This window comes from Glycine max, chromosome 3, assembly GCF_000004515.6.
Source record: "Glycine max cultivar Williams 82 chromosome 3, Glycine_max_v4.0, whole genome shotgun sequence".
Classification (NCBI taxonomy): Eukaryota; Viridiplantae; Streptophyta; class Magnoliopsida; order Fabales; family Fabaceae; genus Glycine; species Glycine max.
The window spans coordinates 30,358,163-30,371,262 of record NC_016090.4 but is presented as its reverse complement, the minus strand read 5'-3'; the positions used below and the strand labels follow the sequence as shown (position 1 = coordinate 30,371,262).

At 36.8% G+C, this 13,100-nt stretch overlaps 1 pseudogene; it reads right to left on the bottom strand.

The window, feature by feature from the left end:
• Window positions 1-12,074, bottom strand: part of LOC100791427 (protein BPS1, chloroplastic-like) — a 15,675-nt pseudogene extending 3,601 nt beyond the window's left edge.
• Between the last annotated feature and the right edge of the window lie 1,026 nt (window positions 12,075-13,100).

The window sequence follows — 13,100 nt, the reverse complement described above, 5'->3', positions numbered from 1 at the left end:
GTGAAGAAAACACAAGCTCCTTCCACCTAAAACATGGGAGAAAAACATTCTCCAGTAGGCATCCCCCCTTTCTTACACCTAATCATCCTTACAGACGACTGAAAAAAGCTTTTAATGGAAGTCAAGAGCATGATATTCCGTCGATACCCTTGACTGGTGAGCAGGTATATCAGCGAGTTCAACACCTGAATAATGTATTTGGAAAGACCCAAAAGAAGGATAAAAGTAAAAGTTGCATATGGAAGAAGAGGTCCATTTTCTTTGATCTTCTGTACTGGTCTGATCTTGACGTTAGACATTGTATTGATGTTATGCATGTGGACAAAAATGTTTAAGACAGTGTCATTGGGACGCTCCTTAACATTCAAGGAAAGACAAAGGATGACTTGAATCCCCGTCAAGATCTAGTTGATATGGGCATACGATCACAGTTGCATCCAAGGTCTGATGGGAAGAAAATTTACTTTCCCCCAGCTTGCCATACTTTGTCCAAAAAGGAGAAGATAAGTTTTTGTCAGTGTCTTCGTTGGGTGAAGGTTCCACAAGGATACTCTTCGAGCTTAAGCTTGTAGGGTTAAAGTCTCACGATTGTCACGTGCTCATGCAACAATTGTCAGCCATGGCTATACGAGACATCTTGCTAAACAAAGTCAGGTTAGCCATAACTCGCCTGTGCTTTTTCTTCCATGCTATATGTAGCAAAGTCATTGATCCTGTCAAGTTTGATGAGTTTGAAAATGAGGCCGCAATTATATTGTGCCAGTTGGAGATGTATTTTCCCCCTGCTTTCTTTGACATCATGATTCACTTGATCGTGCATCTAGACAGAGAAATCAAATGTTGTGGTCCTGTTTATCTACGGTGGATGTACCCGGTTGAGCAAGACATGAAGATCTTAATAGGGTATACAAAGAATATTTATCGTCCAGAAGCATCTATTATTGAGAGGTACATTGCAGAAGAAGCCATTGAATTTTGTTCAGAATACATTGAGAAGGCTAAACCTGTTGGCCTTCCTGAGTCTCGGCATGATGACAGAGTGGGTGGTAAGGGTTCAAGAGGACTGCATGTGATCACTCCAAGTGTAGAACATTTGTTACAAGCTCACTTGTATGTCTTGAACAACAGTAATGAATTTTTGCCATACATACTTAAGCATGAAGCTTTAGTCAAACAGAATAATCCAAAAATGTCAAAGAATTGGGTGTTGAAAAAGCACAACAAGACTTTCTGTGATTGGTTTAAAGATACAATCTTTGCAGAAGAGAATGCTTCAGAAACATTAAGAAAGCTAGCAGATGGGCCAAAAAGAAATGTTATAACTTGGCAAGGATACGACATAAACAAATATTCATTTTACACAAAAGCACAAGATGGCAAGGATGCAGAACAGCGGGGTCACCCTAAGGGCTGAATCTCAACACTTCGTAAGTGTGAATGATGCCAATCCCTGTGTAGCTTCCATCCCTTACTTTGGGTTCATTGATGAAATTTGGGAGCTTAACTATGTGAAATTTACTGTTTGTGTTTTCAAATGTAAATGGGTTGACAGCAACACCGGTGTGCACACCGATGATATAGGATTTATGCTGGTAGACCTAAAGAAACTTTGTTACCATAATGACCCTTTCATCATGGCAGAACAAGCTAGACAAGTATTTTATGTGCAAGACCCTTGTGATGAAAGGTGGTGTGTGGTTCTCCAGGGCAAAACAATTGGTGTTAATATAGAAGATGATGATTCATACATGGACACCTATGCTAGTCCTTTGACCGCACAAATCACTCGTAACGTTGTCGGAGAAGAAGAAGCTGACGACGTTCATGCCAATCATAATGCTCATGATGAAGGAGAATTGATTAACATCATCTAATGTAATTTTCTAGAGAGAGAGAGGTCACGAAACCAAGTAAGTGACAACTACACTTTTTTTATTGTTTAAAATTATATCTTAAGTTGTTGCAAAATTTATTTATAACTTTGTCTTGTTATTTATGGATGGTTTACTAAAGAGGGAGTGAAATCAGGCATAATTCATCAGTCTTATAATAAAATATGAAAAATTTAGTCATTGGTTTTTTGTACTAGATGGCATCCTTAGGACTTCATACAGCTCATGTTTGTCACCAGTTTCATCATCCACCAACCTTACCTTCTCTGGCTTCTCACGTTTATTGTTGTTAAACCCATATTTATGCTCTCCTCCCTTCATGTCTTGTTTTATCACAACTTTAGCCGAATCTCCTATCTTCAGCACAGTTGAATCGCCTGTCTTATTCTCCAATGACACACTTTGATGGCCTATATGTCTTTTCTTCATATGTTCTAGTGCTTCAGCTTCATAATGCATAGACCAATCTGAACTTTCCAGTGATCACCAAAGGTTTCTACATCAGCATTGACACTCTTCACCCTCTTTGGTTTATGCTTCTGTGCTGCATTCCGTGCTTCCTCGTTATAAATCTCAAATTTATTAGAGGTTACACTCAAACAATCAGCACCAATCCGTGGTTCTTCCTCGTCAACCAGCTCAATATCTTTCCTTTCAACTTTTGTTTTGTAAATTACAGTGTAGTTTACAAAAGCAAAGGTGAAAGGAAAGATATTGAGCTTGTAGAGGAGGAAGAGCCACAGATTGGTGCTGATTGTTGTAGTGCAACCTCTAATAAATCTTAGATTTATAAGGAGGAAGCACAGAATGCAGCACAGAAGCATAAACCAAAGAGGGTAGAAAGTGTCAATGCTGATGCAGAAGCCTTTGGTGATCACTGGAAAGTTCAGATTGGTCTATGCATTCTGAAGCTGAAGCACTAGAACATATGAAGAAAAGACATACATGCCATCAAAGTGTGTCATTGGAGAATAAGATAGGAGATTCAACTGTTCTGAAGATGGGAGATTTGGCTAAAGTTGTGATAAAACAAGACATGAAGGGAGCAGAGCATAAATATGGGTTTAACAACAATAAACGTGAGAAGCCAGAGAAGGTAAGGGTGGTGGATGATGAAACTGGCGACAAACTTGAGCTGTTTCAAGTCCTTTGGATGCCATCTAGATGTGTATTTTTCAAGGTCTTCATGTCATTCCTTCATCATTCAACGTCTTCATGTCATTCCTTCCCCGAGAGTTTGAAGTACTATTCTGAATGATTTGTCTACAATTACAAAAATCTAAGAAAAGTTTGCTTGCATTGATCCCACTTTGACATCCTTTAAATCCCATGGAAATGTAGCTTTCAGTGCACACTATGTAATCTTCACCTGTCTATGATTATTTTTATTTGTGCTACACAGTAATTTTGTTTCATGTCTTGAAACAAATTTAAAGCACAAGTATGACAACACATCATCAACTTGAATTTATCAGACTTTTCATTTATCAGACATTTTCACTACTATTACATCTTATCATGTTTTGAATCATAATTAAAAACCACAAGTAAATCACTTATGACTTATCCTCTTTTGATTAATCCTTTTTTGAAAGCACACACACACACACACACACACACACACACACACACACACAGAGACAAAGAGACACACACACACACACCTACAATAATAAAGCATGACCACCCCCGAACCCCACTATTCCAGATTACTTACATAAAGAACTCTTGATGTTGATAATTATCTGTAATCAAAATTTACATTTTGTATGTTGTTGTATGTTATTGTATAAAGGATCATGGCTTCTCCACCTGCCTCCCCTCCTCCTCCTCCTCCTTCTCTTCCTTCTCCTCCTTCTCCTCCTCCTCCTGCTCCTTCGGACACATCGGCTTCGCCGTCTGCCGTTAAGCGTACACGCAAAGCCTCATGTCTACAATCGTTGTCTACTAGACCACCTGGTGCTAAGAGACCAGTGGTCCATGTTGATCCTGCTACTGGCAAGGCCGACAGTCCTCACAGGAAGAAATTAAGAACATATTTGGGGATTGTGGCGCGTGATAAGGTGGATGTCAGTTACGAGAATTGGAAGGAGGTACCTACTGCTCAGAAGGACCTGATTTGGGAGGATATTCAAGTATTTTTCTTTTCTTATTTGATTTTGTTTAATTAATAGCCAAAAAATACATTATTGTAACAAATAAACCCTATTTGATGTTTTCAAGCGGAATTTGATATCCCAGAGGCTTCTGATAGTAGGACGAAAAGGAAGTTACTTCAGACCGTGGGGGAGAGATGGAGGCAGTTTGAATCAGACCTCACGAGGAAATGGGCCCTTGCAGCCGATCAGGACGGTGTGGAGGACACTGTCTGTGAGAAATACGACATCAACAAGGAAAAATGGGCCCAGTTTTTCCAGACTCGCAGAGACCCTTCTTAGGAGGTATGTTCCTTGCCATTTAAGTTTTTTTTTCAAAAAACATGATGTTGTTATACTTCATTCTACCAATTTGAAAGATTATTGTTTAATTTTTGCAGGATGTGCGCAAGAAGGCACAGGCCATCCAGAAGCAGAATACTACCCCCCATGTTTTGTCTCGTGGGGGTTATGACTATTTGGAGCAGAAGCTCCTGACTGAGAAGATGAAGAAGAAGTTGGAGGAAGCTGCACAGTCGGGAAGCATTGATGGCGTCATCGACCCTCCATCCCCGGTCAGACGCCACGTGAAGTGGAAGATGGCTCGCACAAAGAAAACAGGGGAGATGACGACTGAGGCCGCAAAGGAAATCGCTGAGAAGATCATAAGTCATTTTCAACTAACCATTACAATTATATTTCAATATTTTGTGAATGCCATGTACCACTGTGTGTTTTCTGTGCAGGATTCCTTTGAGGAGCAAGCGACACAGGGATCCTTCGTCCCCCATGGACGTCAAGATGTTCTCACCGCTGTTATTGGACATCCAGAGCACCCTGGACGTGTTCGTGCTACTGGAGCCGATGTCACCATCAAACAATACTTTGGATCAGCTCCACGGACGTCCCACAGCTCTTCCTCCCTACCTCCCGAAGAATTGCAGCAGCTAACCCAACAAATCAGGGATCAGCTAGAGGAGTCCAACACATAAAAACTAACGCGACAACTCATGGCATCCTTTAGCTAGATGCAGTCTCAGATTCAGTCCCAGATGCAATCTCAGGGACTTGCACTGCCTCCCGAGCCTCTGGTTGGTCCCTCCAGTCCTCGAGTAAGCACAAAAGGGAGTTGTGTTGATCCCTCAGGAAACGATCCTGAGACGGGTGACTCTGATAGGTGCGACTTGTACATAGAAGCAGATCCTGCCCGCCTGGTTGCCTTGGGGAGAGTTTATGAGGGATCCACTGTTGTTCATAACACTCCTTTGTTGCCTGACCAAGTAAAGGTGAGTGTGGAGGAGGTTACAGATGCAAATGCTCCACTTCCTGTACCCACTAATGAGGTTTCCTTAGTGAGGCAAACACTTCACACCTTTCTTGCTTGGCCGACACATCTAGTCAAGTCTTTATCACAGCAGGTACTTTACTCTTACTATATGTTTCTTCCTTTTAAATTAATTCATTCAGCGTGCCTCGAATTAGGCCATTTAACTTTGTTTCATGAACAGGTAGCTGTGTCTCCGGCAAAACCACCTCCAAAGCCCGATCCGGAGGTCGATGATCCGCTTTATCTGATGACATTGACCATCCCAGAGCTTTTCTTGAGGCATTACCAGGTTACATGGGATGCCACCGTGTTTGGGGTCTTTAATCCAGATTTCCCGCTCTACATAAAGCACGAAGAGCTCTCCGAAATCGCACACGGTGGTCAATGTCTCAGCATATCAGTGTTACAGTTGTGGATTCTGTAAGTCATTTTATATTACTTTTAATTACCCAAGTTATTGCTTTCAATTCATAAATATTTAACTTTGACTTAACATAAACAAACATCTCACTGATACAAGTATGCGAGCGGGGAATTCTGATATCTATGGATTCCTCGAGCCACAGTCCATTCAGAGGTCTGGACAATCGCAATTTGAGTCTGAAAGTTACATAAAGACTTGAATGCAGAGTTCAAAACGCGATGTCTATCTTGGAGCCTACCTAAATGGGTAAGTTATACAAAATAATTGAATTTAATTAATGTTTACTAATATACTAACCCATGTTCGTCTCCACTATAGCGGACACTAGCATATGGTGGTCATCCTGCCCAAGGAACACCTAGTTGTCTAGTTTTGTTCATTGCATAACAGGCCAGACAACTACCTTAAGGAGATTATTAACAGGTTAGTGTTCTTTTCAATATATTTGCATTGAAATACCTCAACAACACCAGTTTTTAATTGTAACTCATTTGGAACAGTGCTTTTAAAAGGTCTTGATGATGCTCCATAACCTAAATCAAAGGCTCCTACTAGGTGGATTGTCGTCAAGGTACGTCATTTACATAAAACTTCCACTTATATATATTTCTTATGTGTCTGTACACTAATTGTTTAATTAATATCCAAATTTCATTATGTATTTAGTGTAATAGACAAAAAGGAAGTACTGAGTGCGGCTACTATGTCATGCACTGGATGTCCACCATCATTTTAGGAACTTTTAGGAATAACTGGGAAACGGTACGTTTATTTCAAACAAATCCGATTTTTTAATAATTTGTATTACATTATTAACTTATTATCATTTATTTCATCATGCAGTATTTTAACGATCCTAGACCATTGGAGCCAAAGAGATTAAAGGTGTTGTGGATCTAGTGGGCACAGTATTATCTCCGAGTTAGAGATCAAACTTAGGGTATAGGGACATTAAGTTTAACTTAGTTTACTTTGGTTTAACATTTTTGGCATTTCCTATGTAATTTGAACATTGAATTCATTTGTTGATGGTTGTTTATGATAAATCAATTATTATTGTGTGATTAAAACTGCTTGAAAGTAGAATAAAATGTTTACTTGCTGTGAATTGAGTCTGAAATTGCATTTTACAGGTACAATTTTGGGTTTATTGTAAAAACAAAAAGTTTATATAAAAAAAAAACTTGAAAACAACATCGGTTATTAGCAAAAACCGATGTTACTAAAGAAAACAACATCAGTTATTAACAAAAACCGATGTCAACATTCACCTTAACATCGGTTATTTATAAATAACCGATGTTAATGGACACAGGTTAACATCGGTTATTTATAAATAACGAATGTTACTGCATATAGTTTAACATTAGTTATTTATACATAACCGATGTTAACTTATGTCCATTAACATCGGTTATTTATAAATAATCGATGTTATACATAAATTACTACAGCAAAATAGTGCATGAATGATGAACGTTGACATCGATTTCCTCTAAAAACCGATGTTAATGTCACATATTAACATCGATTTTTACAGAAAACCGATGTCAACCTTCCTCACGCATACACTTATTTTTGTTGTACTTCTTTATTTATAACATCAGTTATTTATAAAACCGATGTTATCATTTTTATGTTAACATCGATTTTAACCTATGTTAACAACAATACATTCAACATCGATGCTTTCAACATCGGTTTTACAACCGATGTTGAAAGTGTATTTTCTAATAGTGATAACTCTTGCCTCATGCACATGCTTCCCTAATCTAGTTACTACTAATCTGGTACCATTACACAAACCTTCAACTTGGTCTAGATTCTTTAAGAGCATGATTGGGGTACCAACTTTAAGCTTGACACTGTGATTTGGAAGTCCAGAAGTTCTTAAAGAATGCATGAATTCAGGTGTCAGTGCTTCAAAATTCTAGTTGTCTCTATTCTTTGTTCTATCAAATGAGTCCGAGCTTAAATATTCTTTTTCTTCTCCTACAATAATAGAGAAAAACTTTATGAAGCCATGTAATATTCGAAGTTAAATGTTTCTCACTCTAAAGTAATAGAATAAATTTATGTTTTAAAATTAAATGAAAAACCTGACATTAATGTCAAAACATATTGATTAATTTGATCCACTGTCTCAATTGTGGAAGCCAAAACTGCTCGGCATTGCTAGAAACATTCATTGTTGTAATGTTGCAACAGATTTGGATATGTGCTCTCTATTATGGTAGTGATACGATCATCAAATTTAGAGATCAAGAATTCTGGTGGTATTTCAATTTCAGCATACCCATCATTAGGTTTAAATATTTTTCCATCACCAATATCCAATATCCATTGTGAAAACTGATTTAGTTTAGTAGCAGTTGTGGTGGCTAAGCTCCTTTGCAAATGCATATTTTTTGTCAATGTTAACACCTGACAATAATCCTAAAGATAGGATGCATTGATAGTTGCATGTACAATATTTGAATGATCTTAGAAATGTACTCTTCTAAGATGGTTCTTAGTTAACAACCATCTTAGAATGGTTTTTTAAAAAGAAATTAGAAAAAATTGAGGATTTTAAAATGATTTTTCCAATTCTAAGACGGTTTTTGAAAAAATTGTCTTAGAATGTTTTTTTTTTTAAAAATTAAAATATATTGAGGTGGAGCTCTAAAATATTTCAGACAAGAACTACAAATGTCACATGATTAGCCTTCAGAACTTTCCAACTATTTTATAATATATATATATATATATATATATATATATATATATATATATATATATATATATATATATATATATATATAAAATAACAAGACACGATGAATGAAGTGGCCATTTCACTCTTATAACATGTAATGTCATACAAGAGATAAAGATATAAAATTTTGGGTACACAATTTACATAATTACTTATTTAAATAAATGATTAGAACAGTGCAGTCAATGAAATTGTGTGATATGTAAAAGTTTCACTCTCTACAACATTTCTTATTTTTAGTTAACAAAGTTACAAGTTTATTTCAGACTCTCTACCAGTAAGTATTAGTCATATATGTTGTAATCTGCATAATTACCTGGGTTGATAATCTTCTAATTTCTTAGTTTAGTATTATAGTGAACAGATGCATATCCTCATGGCTCCTCTTACCAGGAAGGAATGAACATTGTGTATCCAAACAAAAAAAGGATAAAATGTGCACCTAAGCTAGTAATGCTACACTTCTTTTGGGTGCTTGAGATATGGTAGATCTTGTTAGCATTTGGTGAGAGTTGCCTCCCCAAATTCTCTACATCCTTTTCAAAGATTCTTCTACTGCCTGTGTCTTGTCAGCTAAATAAATGTCGAGAGATATTGGTTCAATTTGTATCTACGCAGCAGCCATGTGAATTAAAGATATATACCTACCCTCTTAAAAGAAAAATATGTCATAAACAATTAAGAGGGGAAAGAGGATAATTTAGTTTGATAACTTGGATAGGATGTTTAATTTCCTTTAATATTGACAAACTCATATCCTCCTCATGGTATTTCACACACTTGTGTCCTCTTATATATTACTAAAGAATGGTCAAACTTCTAAGTTTTAACTGTCTAATGCTTTTGTCACTGAACAGTAAAAAATTCAGAAATAGATACAAGAGTGGCCACTGATATATTTTTCTCTTTTCTCCCACTATGATGCAACATTTTCCTAGTCATAATCTCAAATAGAATTCTTGTGTTAAGGCTGAACCTTTAAGATTTTTAAGTCTGCCGTAAAAGAGTAGGTGCTCTCTTCTTGTTAGGGATTCCCACAACAAGCTAAAATAATATAAGAAAAAATATATATAAAATTTCTCAACCGTTATGAATTTAACTTAATATTACATAAAAAAAACCATATAAATTGGAGGAAATTCCAGATTACTCATGTTGTGGCCATACACCTATGCTAGTATATATTCCATCCATATGAGTTCTTATGTCAAGACCTTGAACAAATGCGGTACCAGAGGTTGGCTTGTTGAGGCCAATCATTTGTAAGCATATACAAGCTGGTTAATTAAAGAGAAAATCAGCTAGAGAGGAAAAAAAAATTCATGGCATAGTAAAAGAATTTCATCTAATAGTGAAGTAAAACAATAAGAGGTCCACTCAACTAGGAACATTTTCTTCTTAATACATTTTTATGGTTCTTGATTCTTGATAAATCATATGCCTCTTACAATACCTGCAGGTCTTAGAACGCGTGTTGGTACGTCTGTTGGTAGTTAAGTTGAGTCAACCCATTTGCATTTCTAATTGACATTTGAAATGTTAGTATGCTACCCATCTTTACCCCTTTTACGGAATAATCTATACCTATACTCAGTCGTGTTCCAATTCAATTCAAGTTTAGGATTATGCTTTACAAGCAGCCATTTTTAGTTGCAACTATGTGCATTGAGACTAGTAAAGAAAGGGACATTTATGATTTGGTCTTTAGACCTTGATAATACTTAAGAACAACTAATTCAGCTTTTAGCAGTGTGACCAAAGCTGTAATGACAGGGAAAGATAATTTGGCCATTGTTTGTTTTATGACAAGATAAAAGTTTGAAGAATTGTGTGGCTAACTTAACAACCATGTCCATGTTTATTGTACTAGTACTTTCTGAATCTTTAACTAGTTAACATCAATACCAAGAAATATTGAAAACTATGACATAATTTCAACTACAAAAGTAATACCTTCTGAATGACTACCATCAAGATGAACTCCAATAAAATATTGTACCTCTCCCTGTTGAACAAAGAAGAAGAGAATCGGGTTAGCCTTTGAGAATGCTGAAGAGCTTCATAATGTACTTTCAACCTCAAGTATTCTAGCTGACAGCTTAACTCCTATAGTCATGGAAGCAAAAATCATAGATGTTACAAAAGCTGAATGACTTGTGCATTAATAAACTGGTGCTCCCTAAAGCATGCATGTAACAAATTGTGTCCATACACAGTTAGGCTATAAATGTTTTGCTCTAGACCTTATTAATAAATATTCTTTATTTATTTTTATAAACTATAACTTTTGTCAATATGAAAATGAAAAATTACCCCCTCTGGGAATCATTGGTTCAACTTGATTTTCTAAGAGAGACACTACTGAAAATATAACTTTATGCAAACACTACTGCAAAAAGGATACTGGATAGAACAATTATGTTGTAGCCAGTTATGCTCTACATTGGCTTTTACTTTTTTCAAATATAAAAAATGTTATGGAAGTGAAGAAGAACAAGCAAGAACAGCAGCAACAGATGCAGCGAAAAACTATGTCATACACAGAGTTTTGCAGCAAGGTGAAAAGAGAGAAAGATGAGGAACAACACATAGTTTTACGTGGTTCACCCTTGATCAAGGCTACATCCACAGGAGGGAAATAGAAAGATTTTTTATTATTGATGCAATATACAAGTGGAAGCTATATTCTCAATACAGAGCAAGCTATCCTATATATACATATATATATATATATATATATATATATATCAGAACAAAAAAACAATAACAAAATTAACTGCCATATGGATTTTGGTCACAACCCAACAATTCACCACCTTGAACTAACATTCATATAAAACACCAACTGCACTCTCTAAGCATACATGAACTTAACCCCCAACAATCAACATTGAGCAAACTTAAACAGTGATCAAACTTGCCCTTTGGAACTGGCTTTGTGAACATATCAGCAGGATTGTGCAAAGTGCTGATCTTATGAACCTTAATTCTTTTTTCTGACGGAATGAAGTGATATCTAACATCTATATGCTTGGTTCTATCATGATGAACCTATCCTTGGCCAAGCATATAGCACTAAGGCTATCATAGTAGATGTCAGCACATTCTTGATTAATTCCAAGACCATTTATCAGACCTCTTAGCCAAATTCCTTCCTTTGCAGCTTCAGTAAGAGCCATGTATTCAACCTCAACAGTTGAGAGGGCAACAAAAGGTTGAAGTGTTGCCTTCCAACTCACCAAGCAGCCACCAAGGGTGTAAGCTACCCTGTTAGGGACCTTCTCTTGACAAGATTAGCAGCAAAATCAGCATCAGAATAGCCAATGAGACAACAATCTAAGTTAGATCCATAGATCAATCCTACATATGCAGTCCCTTAAAGATATATGAAAATTCTCTTCACAGCTTTCCAATGTTCCTTCTGAGGTTGGTTTAAGAACCTACTAACCATGCTAACAGTATAAGCAAGGTCAGGTCTGGTGCAGACCATGGCATACATGAGACTGCTAACAACACTTGAGTATGGAACCTTTGGCATATAGTCCTAATCAGCCTGAGCTTGAACCTTTATCATAGCAGACAACTTCTCTTTTTCTGAAAAGGGAGTGCTAATAGGTTTAGAATCAGCCATTCCAAACCTCACAAGTATCTTCTGAATGTAGTCCTTTTGAGACAAAAATAGCCTTTTCTGAGTTCTGTCCCTATAGATCACCATTCCTAAGATTTTCTTTGCAGCCACTAGATCTTTCATATCAAATTCACCACTCAAGAGGATCTTCAAATTTTGTATATCACACATGCTTTTTGCTACAATAAGCATGTCATCTACTTAGAGTAGAAGATAGATCATTGATCCATCCTCCACCTTGTTGTGATAAACACAACAGTCATAGAGACTTCTCTTGAATCCTTGGCTGGTGATAAAGCTGTCAAACCTCATGTACCATTGCCTTGGAGATTGTTTCAATCCATACAAGGACCTCTGTAGTTGACAAACATGCCTTTCTTTTCCTTGAAATTCAAACCCTTCAGGCTGTTTCATTAAAATATTTTCTTCCAATCTTCCATGGAGAAAAGCAGTCTTGACATCAAGTTGTTCAAGTTCCAAATCTTGGTTTGCCACTATAGCAAGCAAAACCCTGATGGATGTATGTCTGGCCATAGGTGAAAAGATTTTGTTGAAATCTACTCCTTCTTTTTGGCTGAATCCCTTGGCAACTAACCTAGCCTTGTATCTTATCCCTTCCTTTTCTGAAAGACCAGGTTTCCTCTTGAATATCCACTTGCAACCTACCACATTTCTTCCTTTAGGTAGTTCAACAAGTTTCCAGGTTTGATTCTTATATAGAGATTCCATTTCCTCTTTCATAGCTAACAACCAATTTTCAACTTCAGGATGATTGATAGCTTCTATGTAGGTGGCAGGTTCATTTGAATCTATTTCTTTAGCTGCATGTAATGCATAGGCAGCCATGTCTTCAAAACCATATCTCTCAGGAGGCTTAATGACCCTCTTAGATCTCTGACTAATTCCAAGATTGAACTGTGTAGGCTCAGGTTCAAC